At 43.8% G+C, this 20,515-nt stretch overlaps 1 protein-coding gene and 1 long non-coding RNA gene across 7 annotated transcripts in view; one reads left to right on the top strand and one right to left on the bottom strand.

The window, feature by feature from the left end:
• The window catches only part of LOC307177193, a 32,280-nt gene extending 20,729 nt beyond the window's left edge, over window positions 1-11,551 (bottom strand). Inside the window, exon 1 of the long non-coding RNA XR_013825000.1 lies at window positions 11,499-11,551. This is a non-coding gene — a long non-coding RNA (uncharacterized lncRNA). The remainder of the gene's footprint in view (window positions 1-11,498) is intronic.
• HELZ (helicase with zinc finger) overlaps window positions 11,505-20,515 on the top strand; it is a 158,857-nt gene continuing 149,846 nt past the window's right edge. For 2 of the 6 annotated variants that reach the window (XM_079904105.1, XM_079904110.1), the window contains exons 1-3: window positions 11,516-11,559; window positions 12,877-12,932; window positions 16,885-16,941. The gene's annotated coding sequence lies outside the window, so the exon portion shown is untranslated. The other 4 variants (XM_079904106.1, XM_079904109.1, XM_079904107.1 and 1 more) reach the window with 4 other exon arrangements.

Here is a 20,515-nt window from a genome sequence, read left to right as displayed (position 1 = left end):
GAATATTTCCATTTTCTCTTGGTCTGTACTGATCTAGAAGCTTTATTGTCTTGTCTTTCATAGTTAGATCTACAATCCACCTGGAGTTAATTTTTGTTTATGGGGTGGGGTGGAGGTAAGGTTTCATGTTTTTCTGTAAGGGCATCCAACTGTCCTAGAACCATATAATGACAAAGACTTCCATCACTGGTCTGCAGTTTCACCTTTGATGTAAATCAAACATTCAGATAGGATCTGCTCATCTCTGTGTTCTCTCTTCTTTGTATGTATTTGTACCCAAACCACATTGTCTTCATTTCTGTAGCTTTATAGTAAGTTTTAACATCTGGTAGAGCAAGTCCACCTACTTCCTGTTTCTTCAAGAGCGTCTTGATAATCCCTAGCCCTTTGCATCTCCTAATAAATTCCAGAATTGGTTTATCATTCTATTGTGTTTGTATCTTTTGGTCTATTTTATACTTTTTTATAACATTTGCTTTTGTCCTGACCATATATATATTGTATAGTATATAAAGTGTTTCTCCTCCAAATCTGTCAGTCCTTGAATATAGTCCCACAGAATATTTGTTTACTTTCTATTTTCAAAAACTTACTATGGGCAACACTCTTTGGAAATAAATGTGTTATATGAGCAAAAATATTGCAAGAAGATCAATATTTGGAGATTTTGATATGGTTGTATATAATCTATAGGGCATTTGCAGGTGAACTGACCTCTTGAAACGTTTTTGAGTCTTTAAACCCAGGAGTATGGTATGCAGGTCAGGGTGTCCAGAAACATGTTTAATGGAGTTTGGAGCACAGGAGTTTATGAGGGAAAAGGAAAGCAGCAGAATTGGGCAGAGGAAGAAATCAGATCCAGACCTGACAAAGCTTTGGCTACCCTGGTGTGTTTTGGAGCATTTATTGTTGTGAGAGTGTCCAGTGTTGGGCTGAAATGTCCATGCTGAGTCATGAAACCCAGGCTGCCCGGGAAGGGCCGGAAGAGAGTGACCCTAGGCAAAGCAGCACTCAGCAGCTGAGGCAGGCCCCCAGGAGCTGCACGTCCAGGCTCCGCATTCCCCACAGCTGGGCAGCGTGTCCTTCCCTGAAGGAGGACTGGGTGTGTCCGGCACTTTCAGGTCTACACAGCTCATTCTTAAGCTTCTTAATTTTCTCCTCCACCTTCTTTCCTGGCAATTCTGGGATTTCAACTTTTCTAATGGTGAGTTTGCACCCGAGACCCTTACCAGGATGTTGAATCCTGTATCCCAGGAGAGCACTGCCAAGTCAATAGACTCCTCTGAACCCACATTTATATTCTGGCCCCCTGGATCAAGCGCCCTTAGAATCCAGTCCCCGGCATACTGGCTAGGGCTTGCAGCACTTTTGTGGGATATAATCCCTCAGCATGTCCCTAGCTGCCACAGACTGTGACTTAAGCTAGCGATAGGCATAGTGACCAAGGAGGGGGAATTCCGAGGAACCCAGGCTCTTCTGCATGGTGTTCCAGCAAGAGGGAGTGCTAGCTCTTACTGGGGATTCGGGGATGATGGGCCACTTCTGCAGGCTCAGAAGGTCCACAGGAGTCCAGGAAGCCAAAACCTTCAGTGTCATTGCCCATATGTCTCTATCCCATCCAGGGCCTGACCGGCCTCTGCTGGGCGTTTAATCTTCATTGTCTTTGTCCCTAGCTTTCTCTGCCTTGTCGCTGCAGGAGACGAGAGCTTCCTTTTATGCAATCAAGGAGGCCTCTGGTTTTCACACCTGGCTTTCAACTGCCCATTACCTTCAACTCTTTATCGCCTCTCTGTAGAGCATCGATGATGCATGTCAATAGCCATCCAAACCGACCATCTCTGTAGCCACTATTTCCTCGTAAGTCTCAAGGGCCTGACACGCGACCTCTGCCAATGCTTTCACTTCGACCAGGACACCTTCCTCATGTGCCAACAGGACCAGCACCTTGTGCCAAGGGCTGTCTGAGTCCCACCCACCTACCATCAGTAAGGGAGACCTGCTGGCTGGCTCTGAACCCCATCTTATCACCTGCTTCCTCAGATCTCTCCTGAGCCAGCCGTCATGGGTGAGAGTCTTCAGAAGCAGAGGCAGAGACCGACTTTGAGGTGCAAGATGTTTATGAGGGCTCGACACTTGGGGAAGGGAGGGGAGGCAGCAAGGTCAGGCACAGCAAAGGGTCAAACAGCAATGCTGGCCCCATGACACTCTGTCAGTGCGGCAGGGAGTGGCCAAGAGCTTTGGAATAGCGTGCATTAGCTGAAAATGGCCCTAAGTACGTCCCTGTCCCGTGTGTGTCACTGGATGTATGCTGCTCTCAGGCAAGGCAGCTCTCTGCAGCTGGAGGCTGCGTGCAGGCCGCATCCGCATGGCTGAGCAGAAAGCTCTTTCTTGAAGGGCATCTAGATGACAGCTCCATGTCTGCCACACATGATGCCTCTCATTTATGTCGATTTCCACAATGGTTAGTTCTGTACAGAGTTCTGGTACACATTCCAACAGATACCTTCCTATGTATTCACTATTTTACCACTGTTGTAAGTTTTTTTTTTTTTTGGTGATTCCCCGTTATTTAAAAAAAAATTTTTTAACTATAGTTGATTTACAATATTGTGTTAGTTTTCAGTGTACAGCAAAGTGATTCAGCCATATATACATATATATATATTCTTTTTCAGACTCTTTTCCATTACAGGTTATTACAAGATATAGAATATAGTTCCCTGTGCTCTACAGTGAATCCTTGCTGTTTATCTATTTTACATATAGTAGTGTGTATCTGTTAATCTCATACCCCTAATTTATCCCTCGCCCCCTTCCCCTTTGGTGACCATAAGTTTGTTTTCTATGCCTGCGAGTCTGTTTCTGTTTTGTAAATAAGTTCATTTGTATTATCTTTTTTTAGATTCCATATATAAGTGAGATCATATAATATTTACCTTTCTCTGACTTACTTCACTTAGTATGATAATCTCTAGGTCCATCCATGTTGCTGCAATGGCATTACTTCATTCTTTAATGGCTGAGTAATATTCCATTCATCTGTCGATGGACATTTAGGTTGCTTCCATGTCTTGGCTATCGTAAATAGTGCTGCTATGAACATTGGTGTGCATGTATATCTTTTTAAACTTTTTATATTCTACCTGATTATTGTTTTATATAGTATATACTAGTATGTAGAAATACATTTTAATATTGATATTAGTAACCTTACCTCATTTGTTAATTCTAATTGTATACTTGTGGATTTTTAAACATATGTATCAGGTCATCTTGTAAACAGTGTTTCTTCTTTTTCAAACATATACCTTTTACTTTTTTCTTGTACTGCTTTCTGCACTGGCTTGGTCCTCCATCATGACGGTAAATAGAAGTGGTCAGAGCAGGCATCATTGTTGCCAGTTCAAAGGGAGAGCTTTCAACATTTCACTACTTGGTATGATGCTTGTAGGTTTCTACACTATTTGGTGTGTTTGTTGAAAATTCTGCACACACTTCATCAAGCTCAGAAAATTCCTTTTTATTCCTACTTTGCTAGTACATACATTAAAAAAAATCACAAATAGTGCTGAATTTTATTCAACATTTTTTTCTGACTGATTTTTGAATGTTAAACTAAACTGACATTCATAGAAAAGCCCACCTTGGTTGTGATGTATATTAACGTCTTTACATATTGCTGGATTCATTCTGCTGATCATTTGTGTAGTTTTACATTAAAGTTTATGAGTGAGATTAGCCTGTTAATTTTCTTTTTGGTAATGTCTTTGTTAGGTTTTGGTATCAAGGTTGTGCGGACCTCATGGAATGGTTAGAGATTATTTCCTTTTTCTATTCTTTGAAGGAAAATTAGATTGGTGCTAGTTTTTCCTTAAATATAACTCAGTGAACTCACTGATGAAGCTGTCTGGGCCTGGAGTTTCCTTTGCAGGAAGATTTTAAATTATAGACCTAATTTAAAATAGTAGATATAAGACTAGTCCGGTTTTATATTTCTAATTGTGCCAGTTTGGAAAATTGTATTTTCAAGGAACTTCTCTATTTCAATCAAATTTTCAGACTTATTGGCATACAGCTGTTCATAACGTTATCTCAGTGTCTTTTTAATGATTGAAAAATCTGTAGAAATGTTCCCTTTTTCATTTTTTGGCATTATCTGTGCTTTAATTAGTCCCAGGAGGAGTTTATTAATTTCATTAGCCTTTTCAAAGAATTAACTTTTGACTGTTTCCATTTATTTGCACTTTCTTTGTGCTTAAAGAAATCTCTCAGAAGAATACTTTGCTTATACTTTTTTTTTTAAGCTTCCTTTATATCTTCAGAAAGGAAACTAACATTTTTTTAATTTAATTTTTTTTTTTTGCGGTACACGGGCCTCTCACTGTTGTGGCCTCTCCCGTTGTGGAGCACAGGCTCCAGACGTGCAGGCTCAGCGCCCATGGCTCATGGGCCCAGCTGCTCCGCGACACGTGGGATCCTCCTGGACCGGGGCATGAACCCGTGTCCCCTGCATCGGCAGGCGGACTCTCAACCATGTGCCACCAGGGAAGCCTTAATTATTCTTTTTTTTTAATGTATTTATTTTATTTTATTTTTGGCTGTGCTGGGTCTTCGTTGCTGAGCGTGGGCTTTCTCTACTTCTGGTGAGCGGGGGCTACTCTTTGTTGCGGTGCACAGGCTTCTCACTGAGGTGGCTTCTCTTGTTGTGGAGCACCGGCTCTAGGCGTGCGGGCTCAGTAGTCGTGGCACACGGGCTTAGTTGCTCCGCAGCATGTGGGATCTTCCTGGGCCAGGGCTCGAACCCGTGTCCCCTGCACTGGCAGGCAGATTCTTAACCACTGCTCCACCAGGGAAGCCCCTACTTTGCGTATTCTTATTTCAGGCTCATTTTTTATTACATGCTTTTAAAAACTTTCCATGTTCACATGGCTCTAGCTACATCTTAATTCTGGGATGTAATATTTTCAAAAACTTCCAGTGTAAAATATTTTCTAGTTCCCACTGTGATTTTCTAAATCCATGAGTTATTTAGGAGTATATAGAATTTTCAAATATGCAGATATTTTTTACTTTTTTTCTTGTTTTCTATCTTAACTGCATCACTGTCTGAGAATGTACTCTGTATGATTTAGAGCATTTGAATTTGTTGAGACTTGCTATATGGCCCAGCATTTTCAGAAACATTCCATGTAGACTTGAGAATTTGTGATCTGCAGTTGTGGGTGCAGTATTCTCTATATATCTATTAGGTAAGGTCTGCTTATCCAGTTGTTCAGATCTATTTCTCACTAGCTCTCCCTCTGCTCGTTTTAACAGTTACTGATATATGCATCTTCCACTATATTTGTAGATTTGTCTCTACCTTCTTGCAATTCTGTCCATGGTTTTGCTTTCTACATTTTGAGGCTATGTGTATTAGGCACACACAAGTTCAGAACTGTTATGTCTCCTTGGTGAATGAAGCATACCATCATTATGAAGCAACCCTCTTTACTCCAGTCATGCTTTTTTGCCATAATGCCTACTTTCTTTTTGCATGGTTTGTCGTTTTAAATTTTTGTTCTTCTTTCAAAAATTGTGGTACAATGCACATACAATTTACTGTCTTAACCATTAAAATTTTTAAAAATTGCGGTAAAAATTCTGTTAACATGAAGTTGACCATTTTCGTCACTTTAAAGTGTACAGTAAAGTACATTTACATTGTTCTGCAACTAACCTCCAGAAGTCTTTCCATCTTACCACACTGAAGACGCTATATGTGTATCCAGTTAACAGTTCGCCATCCTTCCTCCCCGCCCGCTGCTTGGCAATCACCCTTCCTACTCTGTAAGAGTAGATGCCCTCATACAAATACAATCAGACGGTAATTTGTTTCTTGCTGCTGGTTTATTTCACATAGCACAATGTTGTCAAGGTTCATCCATGTTGTAGCATGTGTAGCATTTCCTCCCTTTTTAAGGCTGAGTAATATTCCATTGTGTGTATATACCACATTAAAAAAAATCTATTCATCTGTTGATGGACACTTGGGTTGCTCCCACCTTTTTGCGATTGTGAATAATGCTGCTATGAACATGAGTATATAATATTTGTTTGAGTCCTTGCTTTCAATTCTTTTGGGTATATACCCAGAAGTGGAAGTGCTGGGTCATATGGTCACTCTGTTTAATTTTTTGAGAAACTGCCGTAATGTTTTCCATAGTGGTCGCACCATTTTACATTCCTACCAGCAATGCACAAGTAGTTTAATTTCACTACATCTTTGCCAACACTCGTTATTTTCTGTTTTTTGTTTTTGTTTTGATAACAGTTGTCTTAATGTGTGCGAGGTGATACTCTGGACTTAAGTTGCTGTCAAAAGCAAAGGACCTTAGGGCACAAGGACCCCAAATCTCAGAATCACCTCCCTGTTCTGTCTACCCCTGATAGTTTTCACTTTTGTTAACCTGCCAGATGTTTCCAAGCAGATGTTTTGAGGAATACGTTGTCTATTTTGTTTTAGTAGTACTTAGTGGGAGGGTTAGTCTGAATTATCTGGACCACCATCACTTCTTTTCTGTATTTCAAGAAGAAATGAAGTGGGCCTTAAAGGTAGAAGGAGAGTAGGAGTCCACGGATTTAATATTTCTTTATTTTTTAACCCACGTTATTTCCCACGTCTATATTTTAAGTAACCTGGAGTAGATATCCTGGCTGAGTACTCGCAGTAGCTCAAATTAACAGGCAGTGAATTTTTTTTTTTTTTTTAGATTAAGTGGGAATAAAAAGAGAAGAAAATCCATGGAAGAAAAAGGAGTGGAAGAAGAAGGGGAGAGAGAAGGAGGACCTAGAGGGATAGAGATGGAGAAGGCAGAAAAGTGGGAAGAAGAAAAGAGAAAGATGAAGCGGGGAGAACAGAATTAAAGGAAGCTCCATTTAGCTTTACCAAGACCTGTAGCCAGTACTTCTGTAGAAATCCAGAGTTACTACTCGTTTAACAAGCAAACAAACAAAAAATTCCTTTCACATTGTCCTTTCCTTGCCAACCATTCACTTATTTTCATGACTGGTCATGGAAAAGGAAATTAATTCATTCACTCAACAAATATTTATTAGGTACCCACTATATGCCAAGCTCTGTTCTGGGCACTGAGGATAAACAAATGAACAAAACCTACACAAGCCCTTGCCCTTACCGAGCTTCTGTTCTAGTGGGCCACTGTACCCAAGGTACAGTGATTGAGGTGCTAAATGCTATAGCAAACAGATCACAACTTCTCAGCAGGTTAACATAATAAGGTCTGTTGTCTGCTCAGCTGAGAGTCCTTGCATGTATTTTTGGTCATGCAGATCTGCCCTGCTCATTCAGAGTCACACTTCTGCTTCACGTCTATTGGCAAGAACTAGTCACATGGCCCCAAAGGCAAGGGCATGGCTGGGAAATGTAGTTCCCAGTAACAAACACAAGTCTTTGGTGATAGCAAACGGATTCTTCACATGGAAAGATACAGACAAGAAACTGAATAACAAATTATTTATTACTTTAGGAGGTGATAAATGCTATGAGAAAAATGCAGGAAAGAAATAAGAGTGTCTGGGAGGGGGGAGTATTGAAATTTTAAGTAGACTGGCAAGAGATGGACTCACTGGGCTGAGCAAAGCTTGAAGGAAGCAGAGGAGTGAGCCATGTGAATACAGGGGAGACGGTGGTACTGGAAGAGGAAACACTCAAAAAGGAGCCCATTATGGCTGAAACAGAGCCAGCGAAGAGAGGCAGGAGATGAGGTCAAACAAATCAGAGGCAAATCGTGTGGGACTCTAGTTTCATCCTCTGAATGAGATGAGAAGAAATCAGATGGGCGTGAGCAGAGGAGAGCTAGGATTCAATCTGCACTTTATCGAGACCAGTGTGGTGGCTATGTTGGGAATACACTGAATGGGGGCAAAGGGAAGGAGATAGAAGTGCATGGGACCAGAGTGGCAACAATGGAGGTGATGAGAGATGTCAGTTGCTAGATACATTTTGAAGGCAAAGCAGGATTTGTAGATGGATTGAAGATGGAGTTTGAGAGAAAGACAGGAGTGACTGTGGCCTGAGCAATTAAGAGATGGAGCCAGGGAACACCATGGTGGAGCACGTTTGTGAGGCGGGGGAGTCAAGAACTCACCTCTGGACATGTTGAGCTTGCGACGTCCATATGAGTTTCACATGGAGACGCTAAGAAGCTGCTGGATTAGGGTCTGAAGCTCAGGAGAAAGCGCTGGGCTTGAGCTACAGGTTCAGAGTCCTTTCTCAGGGTAAAGACGCTATTCAAAGCCTTGAGACCGAAAGAGAAGGGCAGGCAGTGTAGTTGAAAAAGAGAGACCCAAGGACTGAGCCTTAGGTCTGGGCAGAATAAGATGTAGCCATTGCTGGGGATGGGGAGAAAAAAAGTGAGGGAAGGAAGAGGGCGTGAGTGGGGAATTATTTGGGGCTGTGGTTCATCAGATCAGAATCAGAATGGAGCACCATTAAATGGTGACCAAGGGGTCTGTTTTCCCCCAACTCTGCTCCTACCTGCCTGCCTCTAGCTGTGTACAATCCCAGTGGTCTGATGATGGGCAGGGCCCTCAGCTGCTCACTCCATGCTTCTGCACTCTTTCACCACCACCCCTTGCTCTCATAAAGGTTTGGTCATTCATTCAACAATTCTTTGCTGAATGCTTATATATGTGCCGGGCCCTGAGTGAACAAGCTAGACAAGGCCTGTGCCCTTACGGAGCTTATACTCCAAGGGGGCCGGGGCAGATAATAAACAATCAACAGATAGACAAACAAGAACATTCCTACTCCAGGGTAAAAGAACAGAGAATGCCCTGCTTTGGTGAAGGGGATCATGAAAATTCTCTTCCAGGAGGGGACATCTGAGCTGAGACCTGAGTGCTAAAAGGATGACGGCCATCAGATCTGGGGGTCAAGGATCTGGCTGGAGGGAGGCTTGCAGTGCTGCAGGGGACTGTTGAAGGCCAGTGTGCTGATCATGGCGAGGGGCCCCCTCACACAGGACCTTGTAGGCTATGGTTAAGAATTTGATTTTATTCTAAGTGTGGCGAGGACACCTCCCGTGGGTTTAAGCAGAGGACTCACGTGACATTTCGCAGACCTCACTGGGTTGGTCAGATGGAGAGCAGACAGTAGGGGGCAGAGTGGAGGCAGCGAAAGGAGTTAGGAGGGTTTTCTAGCTGAGGCCACAGGTGGCATCTTGCACTAGGATGGGCCAGGATGCACGTTGTATTGGACGAAAGGGTGGGTCTGGCAATCACATATATCAAGCTCTTCTCTGGGTCCAGGCCTATGCAAGGCCAAGAAAAGCACCTACTAAAGAAACGTCGGCGAGGTACAGTCCTTGCCGTCAGCTTATTGAGTGCTGAATTACAGGAAACTCAGACCACACATATTAAGGTGCCGGGTAAACACAAAGCAACCAATAAGTCAGTGCATAGGAGTGGCTGACTAGGTGCAGAAGGGGGACTGGAAACAGTAACTGGCTACCGCGTAAACAAGAGACTTTGGAGCCTTCACCAGACGGGCGGGGCGGCTCATTTTCCAGCGGGCAGCGGCAGAGGGTCGCGAGCAGCGCTGCCTCCCCGCCCCCAGCCCACGGCCCCGCATGGCGGCGGGGCCTGGATTGTCCAAGAACTTGGCTCCGGGCTCCAGTTTCCCAACTCACTCGGAGCTCAGAGAATTGGTGACTCAGGCGAGGGCCCTCCCGGCACGCTGCGTTCTCAGCAGGCCTGCAGTGACTCACCACCTCGCTCCCTCCCTCACTGCTGACCCCGGGCCAATCCCTTAATGAGTCTACACCCCACTCTTCTCACTTGGCCGGGACAATTGCCTGGTGGAGTTTTTAGCTCCCCGGGGGCAGGGCTTCTGTCAGCAACCGTCCAGGTTCCTCGAGAGAGGCTTCTCGTAGGGTCTGGAGGAGCATAAAACCCTTGGGTGGACCCGAAGGTCCCAGGCCCTCCCCGTGCACCGAAGGAGGGCTTTAATGCCTGTGCATTCTTCTAATTTCAGAGCCTTTCAACAGCATTTTATACCGAATACAATTTCGCAAGTCTTGGTGTCCTGGAGGAATTTTCCCTTGGACACCTCTTGGTCAAAATTTGCTTGGGGGAAACAAAAAAGCAACCAGAGTAGGCCCCCAAAGTCTGCAAAGCAGAGACCAGTGGCAATGGGAGGTGAGAGTGCGGCGGACTGACCAACGGGCCCCGGGGCAAGGGGACCACCGCGCGAGGGCGCGGGCGGATGCTCTGCTCGCCCGCGCAACCGAAAACGGGCGGCGAGTATCGCGAGAGGGCTCAGCTCCCCTGCAGCGAGCCCTCGGGCAGGAGCAGAGGCCCAGGCGACGGGCGTGGGCTGCGGGGTCGCTCGCTTGGTTCCCCGGCTAGCATCTCGGCGCCCCTACTTCCAGCGCGCCCCGTCGCAGCCAGGCGACCTGAGCGTCCCCCAACCAGCCTTGGGCCGGAGTGCTGCCCGCGGTCCTTCGCTCGCCCGGCCGCCAGCGCTCGCCGCCCGGCTGGGACCCGGCAGGTGGACTGCGGCGGGCGCACCCTCCTTCCGGCCCCGGCCCCTCTCCCGGACCCTCCCTCGAACCCTGGCGCGCCTCTGCTCCCCGGCCAGAGCTCGCAATCTGCGCCCCCGAGTTACCTGCCTCGGGAAGTCCCAGTTCGCAAGCAGCCCGGACTGTAAAAGGGTGGATTCGGCAGAGCCCAAAACCACATTCCTAGGGGAGGGGTGGGGTCCCCATCTAGAGGGTCGCGGATCGCATTACCGGCCGAGGGGAGGAGACAGCGGAAGGGAGAGTCAACAGGGGTAAAAGTTGCTTTTCGTTTAGTACTCCCCTCCCCCTCCCTAACGCGCTGCGATGCCGGTTGGCTCGGGGACCCAGTGTCCGCCCAGGTTCCGGAGCCCGACGGCCCCAGAACGGTTTGGCAGGACAGAGGCATCTTTACATCCGCGGATGCGGCAGTCAGAGCGCCGGTTGGTTTGCAGGGCTGCCGGGCTCCGGGGCCCCGAGGGCGACCCCCGGCTGCCCGGGGGCGGGAAGCAGAAGCCCGCCTCCGGGCACCGAAGATCTAGAGCAATAACAGACGCATAAATAAATCAATGAGCAGCTCTTTGCTGCCAGCAGCAGGGAAACCTCGGGCTGATTAAATGCAGACGTGGGGTGTCTGCCAGGACAGGAGGGCGGCGGGGTACAAGGAACCGGCGTGGAGGCGAAGGGTGGGGGGAAGGGAGGCCGGGGCAGGAGCGACGGGGAAGACCCAAAGCCACGTTTTTAAACATGGAGGGGGGGAATTTTAAAGGCAAACAGTACGGGGGAGGGAGGAGGGCCGGGCTGCGGGCCCCTGGGCCTCCCAGCCACCCGGGGCAACTTTCCGGGCGGGAGGTGCGGCCCGAGGGGCGGCGCCGGCGGCGGGAGGCGGGAGTCCGAGGCCGAGGGAGGGGGGGAGTCACTTTAAAGGCTCTTTCTTACCCATAATGCTTTGTGGGGACGTTGACAAGTGGATCCAAGATGGCGTAGAAAGTAATGACAGGTAAGTCCTGACTTCCCCCTTCTCTGCTGCTGGGACCGCTCCGCGAGCTGCCGGAGCCCTCCGGAGAGGGGACCGGACTCCCCTCCGGTCCTCCGAGTCCCGGGAAGGGCGGCCCCGGGGCGGGCCTGGGGCCCAGACGGCCCGCGGCGGGGCCTGGGAAGCGGGGCTCTTCGAGGCGAGGCCCGGACGCTGGGGCTGTTTACAGCTTCTTCCCCTCCCTGGCCCCCTTCCCCTCCGCTGGGGGCCGCGGAGCCCTCGGCCCAGGCCGTGGAGGGGGCCTCGCAGACCCCGGCCGCGAGCCTGAGGGAGGTTTGTCCAGCCCACGGCACTCCGGGAGGGGGAGTCGAGCCGCCTTGCACGCTCGCCTCCTCCGGGTCGCGGCTGGGGGTGGGGAGCGTGCAGGCCTCCCACGCCCCGCTCGATTGCCCCCTCTGGGCTCGGACTTCCACGCGGGGTGGGGCGGGGGCCGGAGGGTGGGCGCGGGGAAAAGTGGGTCAGGGGTGCACCCCTCCCTCCCCCGCCAAGGGCTGTTGCCTGAGCTTTACTTTCTTTACCCCCTTTCTCCGCCCCCTCCTCGGAAATTCTCATTGGCCCACAAGCACATCAACAAAAATAAAAACAGAGGATTCTTTCCTGGAGATTCCTTCAAGACTTCCCTTTTCTTGAGCTAAGGGACCGCAGTTTTATCTAAGGAACTTTGATTGCTCTCCCCCCAAATTATTTGAGGCTTCTGCACCCTCCCCTTTGCTGAGGATCCTCCAGCCAGGGTTGGAAGTCAGGGTCTTAGGATTCTTCTTGGATTGAGACCCTCAGGTTTTGTTTGAAACTCAAAATTGTTCTTCCTTCACCCTCACCACTTACACTTTTCAGGCAAATCGTTAATAGATGTGGAACTCCAGAGACAGTGGATTCCTGGAGTCGGGCGGGGGGAGGGGGAGGAAGGCGTCGTCCTGGCTAGTTGTTAATTTTGCCCTCTCTTAAACTCTTATGAATGGATTTCTTCTCCTTCATCTCTTCTTTTTTCTCCTTTTTTTTCATTTCATGTTTTGAAAGTAAGGTCAGTCAGATATGACATTTTTATGTTTGGATTTTAAGAGCACTTTATAATTATTCTTTCATCACACAGAGAGGAAATGTTTTTGTTTTAAAGTAAAGCAAACAGACTCATTTACAAAGCTGCATACTGTATACCATTTTGGTAACTTTTTCCATTTGAAATTTATATGCCCTTTCACTTCAGGCTGATAGAATGTTTGCTACTGATCATGTCTCTTACTGGTGTTGTATAGACACATTATACTTTTCTGTTTATCTCAGGAATTGGATGAAGTAATTGATCACTAAAGAACTACAGTGCTGGTGAGATGTGTAAGGTGAGACTGCAGTTAAAAATGATTTACCTTTTTTCCTTCTTTATTTTAATCAAGTCATGAGGGTGAGACTGAAACTAAGTAATTTGATGGGGCCATCTTTATTTCCAAATCACTCACTCAGTCAAATGGGAGTAGAGGCAGGGCTAGATTTGGAAAGGACAACTGTGTCAAGTATACCAAACTTTTCAGCTACTGGAGCTTATCCAGAGCCAAGTGTTATTTGCAGCCATCCTTGATTAGTATCTTCACCAGGGGTAATTATAGTTTGCCTATTTAAATTCCCTTGTGTAACTTTAATTGAATGTCTTAATTTTATCTGTGCTTTGGTGTCCATCACTTAGTCTGCATTGAGTGTTAGTGATTGTGTATGTGGATTTTGTATGTCTGCAGTTTGTGGGACTCGTGTAAAGTACACCCTTTCCATTGGAAAGCGTTATTTCAGGCACATCCTGCTTTTATTTTCTGAAAAATGGAACAGTGCTTGTCTCTCTCATAATTATTTGGAAATAAAAATGATAGTGTTGCATTTTGGTTATAGGTTATTAGGGATGAGACTGGCTTGTCATTATCTTCTGGTCACATGTAGTGTGTGAATTCAGAGTGTTGCTTTATTTAATCTAACTTATAAGGCTTTGGATTTATAGAACATTATTAATATAGTGTCAATGAACAGTCAGTATTCTGTACTGGTGAGAAGGAGAGTGGTTTGCTAATTTTACATTCTTCACAAGCAATTTTCTCAACTTTAAAAATATATCTTTTTATTTATTTTTTATTTTAGTCATCGTAGATGTACTACACTACAGTGTGTGTGAGTGTGTTTGTAAAATATTTTACTATGGTTTATTGAGAAAATGTAAGTTGTTATGGTAGATTGGTTACTGCAGCGTTTTTTTTTTTTTCCTTTAACACATCTGGGTAGCCTTTGAATTTTGAAGTCCACTCACAAAGTTTTCATCTCTATCACACATCTGTTTAAGAAGAGTAAGCTGTGCTTTATTTTATTCCAGATTGAGGCATACAATTGACATTTTTGCCTTAAAAAAAAAACTTGGGAGAGGAAGGTGGACATAAACCAAGATCTTTTTGTAAGTGCACACACCACATTTGCTTGTGTTTGAAACTCAGAAGTGCTTGTGTGTATTACATTTATTTTTATTCTTAGCAGAGCAAATATGAATTTTAAAATTTATTTATTTTCAGCTTACAGATGGAGGCATATTCATGCCTTAGACCTCCCAAACTGTACCTTTTATCTTTTTTTTTTTTAATACATATTACTTTGTGGAAAGAACCAATGATCTACTTTTGGGCCTATGGAGATGTTTGTTTATAATCCAAAAGGGAATATTTAGAAATAGGTAATCTTGTGTGGCTAGTGTTGTTTGGCCTGAGCTGTGTCAAGACATTTTCCACAATTTTCACACATGTAGACCATGTGAAGTGTTAGTATTCACTTCGAAGTGAAGTTGGTGGTTGGCCACCGAACAGGTTGTCACACGAAGCATTCTAAAATGGGAAATGCCATAGTATTGAAGTTTGTGGTGAAGCGGGGGTCTGTGTCTTTGAGCTGAATGAAGACACAGCTTTTTTAGTCTGTCCTTTTGGCTGGGAAGCTGGGACACTATTTTTAGGTAAGGCGGGAGTTTTGGGGAGTCAGTAAGTGCCTCTATCAGCTGGTGTGCTTGATTTTTGCAGTTGTTAGCAAGAAGTTTCATTTCTAATACCGTAAGTATTCAATCTACATTGTTTTAAAGTCTGTATACATTTATGGACAGTCCAGTGTTTTACTGGAGAAGGGAGTGATGCCAAAATAACAGGGGAAATCATTCCTACTTGCAAAGGCCTTGTGTAGTTTAAAAATATAGAGCATATTCATGAAAGGCTAAGAATATTGCAGAGGGACCTACAAATAAGTAGACCAGATCTTACACATGCATTTTTGCTCTCTGTTTAAGAAGTAGGCATGGTATTGATATTAAATGCAAATTAGTCTATAATTATCTATAGTCTATAATATAATTATCAAATTATATTTAAGATTCTAAATGCAGGCCCAGCACAAGAAGTAAGGTCCTTTGCCTGTTGTTTTAAATGCATAGTAGATTTGGGGCCAAGTTTATCAACTTGTCGGTAAACAAGAGATGGGGAGGAGCTACTTAAAAAATTATAAACAAATTGTTATGGCTGTTTATTTCCATAAACTTGGATAAGTATACACGCAAATATAATTTGATTTCTAAGTAATAGTTTGAATTGTTTTCTAGGAGAGAAGTATGATATGTGTGGAGAGTGTGGCCACAGCAGCTTGTAGTTCATTTAAATTGCTGGGTGTAGTCGGGATGGCTTCGGTAGCATTGGCTAGGAGCAGCGTAAAACTTAGTGGTCTGTCCCTTCACCGGTGGCTGAGATTATCCTTTTGAGCTACACTGAATTTAATAGAGTTAATATTCCTCTTTCAAAAATAAATAGTAGATATAACATGAAGATTTTTAATTTATATGTATATATATGTGTACATGTATATTTATATATGTATATATCTTTATTTTAAAAGCTACCAATTGTATAAAGCAAATTGAAAGTTTTTCAGCGTACTACTGAAGAGTCATACCAACTTGTTTCCTGGTGTAAATTGTACTGGGTCAGTTTCTCCAGGGGCAGGAAGTTGTATGGTAAAGCCAGAATTTGTGTGTTCAACTTGTTTTGACTCTCCAAAACTCTGATTCATCATTAGGTTCTTCAAAGAATGCACGGCAAATTTTTTTGAGTAAACCATTGTGACGTGTGAATGTTTGTGATTTTTGTTATTTCTGTGCCGTATTTTAGGTGTTCTCGGAACATCTGAATTTGCCTTTTTGCTTTCTTCTGTCGATATTCTCCTTGTGGTGAAAATATTCCTGTGAGGCGAGCTTCCTTTCAGTAGGCAATATGTGTAACTAATATAGTTAAAAAAATTATTATTTTTATGTAAAACTGATGCATGCTATGGTAAACAGATCGGAGCAGTGCTAAGTGTATGTAGGAAAAAAGATAAAAAGCCTCTGCTCTCCTTCCTCCATCTTTAGCCGTGTCCCCCTAATCTGACCGTAGAAAGCAGTTGGTGTTACGTGGTGTTTGGAAGACCTCTCTTGCCTAGGTGCCCGGGCAGTAGTGAAAGCAGAGGGAGAAGTCAGGGAAGGCATGGCCACTGTACCCGTTTAGATGTCAGGCAGGGATTCCGCCCTTATTTCCTGTAATGTTAATTAATATTGATAATCTTAAACTTCCATTAGTTTAAGATAACTGTCATTGAATTGTTAGTGAAACACTCAAACAGTTAATTGCATTGTCAGGTTGGTAAAGTTTTGATTTGTTGATCTTGTAAGGAAATAAATAATTGGAAATTGAATTCACATAACCTTAGGGCTGGGAGTAATGTTGGTAATTATCATCTGTGGAATTTTATGATGAGATGCACAGTATACTTACTATAGGCTTGTTATAACTCATTATCTTTCCTTTAGTTTTCAGAACAACTCCAAGATAGCTGTTATTTCTGCTTTGCAGAGGAAATTTAGGTTAAATGTGAATTAACGAACGTAACGTCGCAAGACTAGTAAGTAGTGGTGCTGGCGTTGTGCCTTGGAAAGGGCGTTCTCTTTCCATTGCAGTATGCTCTGCTGCTTCTATCTAGTCTGTCTTATTTTCCAGATGAGGAAATTGAGGCCTGGAGAAGTCAAGTGACTTGCCCAAGGTCACACAGCTGATTAGTAGCAACATTAAACCAAACTTTTATCTCTGGACCCTTATCTCAGGACTCTTGGTCCTGGCTGGTTATGCTACATTTTATTGAAGTACTGTGGACCAAAGGACCATATGCTGTGACCACTGGATACAAATGCTTCAGAACTGATACATCAGCAGTGGTGTTTTCTAGTATGTATTAAAAGGTTCCTTCTCTCTCTTTCAGAAATTATAAAGAGCTCTGATGGGCTATTTGGGTGATACCCAGTGCAGTGAACTGCAGGTGAGTAAGGTCTGGGAGAGCCTTATTTACAAAGCAAGAACTTGATAATGCCTGAGGAAAAGACAAAAGAGACTTAATCTAGAGGAGGGTGTCTGGTCAGCAAGATGAGGTGGGACAAGGTGGAGGAAGTAGGGCACTGGTGCAGCAGTGGTGACCTGACTGAATTGGCTACTTCTGGAGCAGACTGGATGATGGTGAACCTACTCCAAACAGACTGCCTGACGCTTTGTCAGTTTGTTTGAGGAGAAGTGCGGGTAGGTTAATCTTCCACTTCTGTTTTGAATGAGTAACTGCACAGGGATTCAACCTATCTGCATATGATTGGATCTTCAGAGGTCCTTCAGTTTTTGTGTCAGCATTCTTGAGTGTTGATCACCCAGTGCTCTGATGAACGGGTTAAGTATTAAATTGTTTGTTTTTCCTGTTATCTACTATGTGTGTATTGTCATGAATGACTGTATATATCTGCATTTTTGAGGATCTAGATGCCAAGAACATATCAAAGGAAACAAAAGGTTAAACTTTTTTCCTAATGGTTGTATTAGTCCTTCAAATTATTTGTTTTTTGCTGAAATGCCCTAAGAATAACATTTTAGTCTTGAGTATTTATTATTTCACAGTTAGTAATCTTCTTGGTCCATTATAGTATCTTGGCCATTCAGTATTAAACTAAGAAAACGGTAATACTACAGAAAAACAGAAGACTGTTTTAATATTGTCCTTGTGGGGCATCAGTGCTAAAATTATTTTTTGATACATTTTTAATACTAGTCCCAGAGACTTTAATGAGACAATGCTATATACTTTTAGGGTTTATAATTAAACTTAGGCTTGGCTACTTATTGATTGCTAAAGTAAAACATTGTTGTTTCTTGAGTTAGGGTAGTTTGCACATTCATCCCCCGCAGGTTCATGGGGGTGATCAGAAGACTAGTTGAGCTGGTTTCTTGGTCCTTGGAAAGCTGGGGTCTGGGTTGTCATAGGCATTGTGATAAGAAGTGCATGAGCGTTCTCAGTTAAGGCCAAAGTGAGCAGTAAAAGAGAGGTGTGGTCCTCTTCCTGAGAGTATATCGAGTTTGCATCCTGGGACCCCTAGTTTCCTCAGTATGGTAGAACTTTCTCTCTTAAATTACAAAATAATTTAAGAATTGTTATTAAGTAAATTGTTAAGTATTTGGGTTACTACCCCTAAAACAGTTGATTTTCTTTTTGGCATTCTGTTAAAAAAATATATATGTATAGATATATACATATACACACACACACACATATATATATTATATATATATACACACACACACACACACACATATATTATTGTACTCATTTTTAATTATGATGCATATAATTTGAATTTTTCTTATTTATTAGATTATGAAACATTTCCATGTTATAGTTGTCACAATTTTAATTGACATGATTACACTTTGAGAGACTGCAAAATATTTCATCAAGTCATGCCGTCAGTAATTTACTTCAATCTTTTTATGTTAGATGTTTATGTTGCTGGCTGGTTTTCAGTTAATACTTGAATCTATGTTATTGTAGATATTGTATTTTTTTCTGGCTCATTATATCTCTAGGATAAATTTCTGAATGCATTATTGTGTTAAATGGTATGAATGTTTTTATGGCTTTTGATATATATCGCCATACTGTTTTTTAAGAATGTTATACCAGTTTGTACCACTAACAGATATACAGACGAACCTGTTTCACCACAACTGGATATAAATACATTTTTTCCTTAAAAGTTTTTGCTTATTTAATAGTGTAAAGTGGCATTTGTACTTCTTTGTTCTATAACGTTGAATTTTTCTCTTTGAGTCTCTTCATGGTGAATTGTTTGTTCATATCCTTTGCTATTTTAATCAGTAAACTATCGATGTGGGCTTTGGATGGTAAGGCACGTATAACCAGCTAATAAACAGGTGCTTATTAAAAAGATGATCAGAACATGTTCAGTGAGAATGTTCAGAGAGAGTCTAGTCTAGATGGTAAATTTTCTTGAGAATAGTGGTTGAAGGGGAACAGGTGAGTTATTCCAAGATTCAGTTCGGCAAATGTTTAGTACGCATCCGTGTGTACCACGTGTTGCGTCCTCTTAGTGCTTCTCAAGTCATCATGGCATATACTTGGTTGAAGGAGGAGGCTGCTTGAGGCTGCTAGAGGCTTGACTTGTTGGGACTTTGGCTCTGAAGTCACTTTGTGGAGGGCTGAGGGGATCACTGACTAGAACGTCTTTAGCTCATTCACGGCATACCGCAGTGCCACGGCACTTTGAGAAGCTCTGTTCTGAAGGATACAAAGATGAATAAAACATCATTTCCTCTGACAAGGAACGAATCATCTAGTAGAGAGAGTAGGGGCACCAAAACAAGAAAGGACTAATAGGAATTTGAAGGGTGCTGTAAGAGGGGTTCAGACAAGGTGCTTAGGGGTTCAGTGGAGGGAGTGATACTGCCCCCTTGGGGATATAAGCTAACACTTCAACTGAGGAGGTGGCATTTAAATTGCACCACTGTGAAATTGAGGCGCCATGGCAAGAAGGGGGCATTCTGGAGGGAAGGGTAGCTTGAGCAAAGGCTGAGGGGTGGTGTCGGAAATGAGGTGGCTGTCCGGAAACTGCGTATCCAAATTACCCGGACCCTAGGTTACATGAAGGAACGTAGCGGACAGTGCGGCTGTTGAGAGGTCATGACTGGGTTTTGGAGAATGAATATGATGGATTGTCAGTGAGGAGAAACTAGAGACAGCGTTTTCAGTTGGGTTCCTGGTATTACTCCAGGTGAGGGATGATGAGTGCCTGAGTTGGTGTACTTGGGGATGAAAGGAGGTGGTGGAGTCAAGAGGTATTTTGGAGGTTGAACAGAGAGATGTGGTGACTGATTAGGTAGGAGGGGAAGCGAACAGTCAGTTCTAGGTCTCAAGTCAGAGATGATGGTGAGGTTTTTATGGTTGGATGGCTGGCAGAATGGGGCAGCAGGAATACAGAAGTCAGGAGGAAGAACAGGCCTTAGGGGTTTAGGATAGAGAAAAGACGAGTTTGGTTTTGTGAGTTTAAGGAACTAGTAGAAAGGTGAAATCAGAATCTTAACCCTGGAAGGAACAGATGAGGAAGTTCAGGGCCCAGAGGAACTAGAGGGACCAGTGAGGTCTCACAGTTAGATAAAGCAGAGTGTAGACTGCAGCTGCCTGATTCCCAGTCCAGCACTCTCTTCACTGCCTCAGACTGAGAATCTTCTCTGCGGTGTTTTCCTCGCACCCAGGTGTGCTCAATAGGAAGCTGGAAGTGGCAGAGCTTATGTTGGGAGTGAAGAGTTTATTTCTTAATTACATTTTTTTTATTATGGAAAATTCCAGATGTATAGAAGTGGAAAGGGTATAATCAGTCCCACTGTACCCGTTGTTCAACTTTAATAGTTACTAATGCTGTTTCATCTGTTTCCTCCCTCTCCATCAGTTATATTGAAGTAAATCGGATAGAGTGTTTTGGTGAACCTGAACTCTGGGTATCTGTAGTTAAGGAGAATTGAACAGTTCAGTAGGGTATGTTCTGAGCTTTCTGGGTGGG

Source organism: Stenella coeruleoalba (genome assembly GCF_951394435.1).
Source record: "Stenella coeruleoalba genome assembly, chromosome: 19".
NCBI classification, from domain to species: Eukaryota; Metazoa; Chordata; class Mammalia; order Artiodactyla; family Delphinidae; genus Stenella; species Stenella coeruleoalba.
The sequence above is the reverse complement of the archived record's forward strand: the minus strand, read 5'-3'. Positions and strand labels throughout refer to the sequence as shown.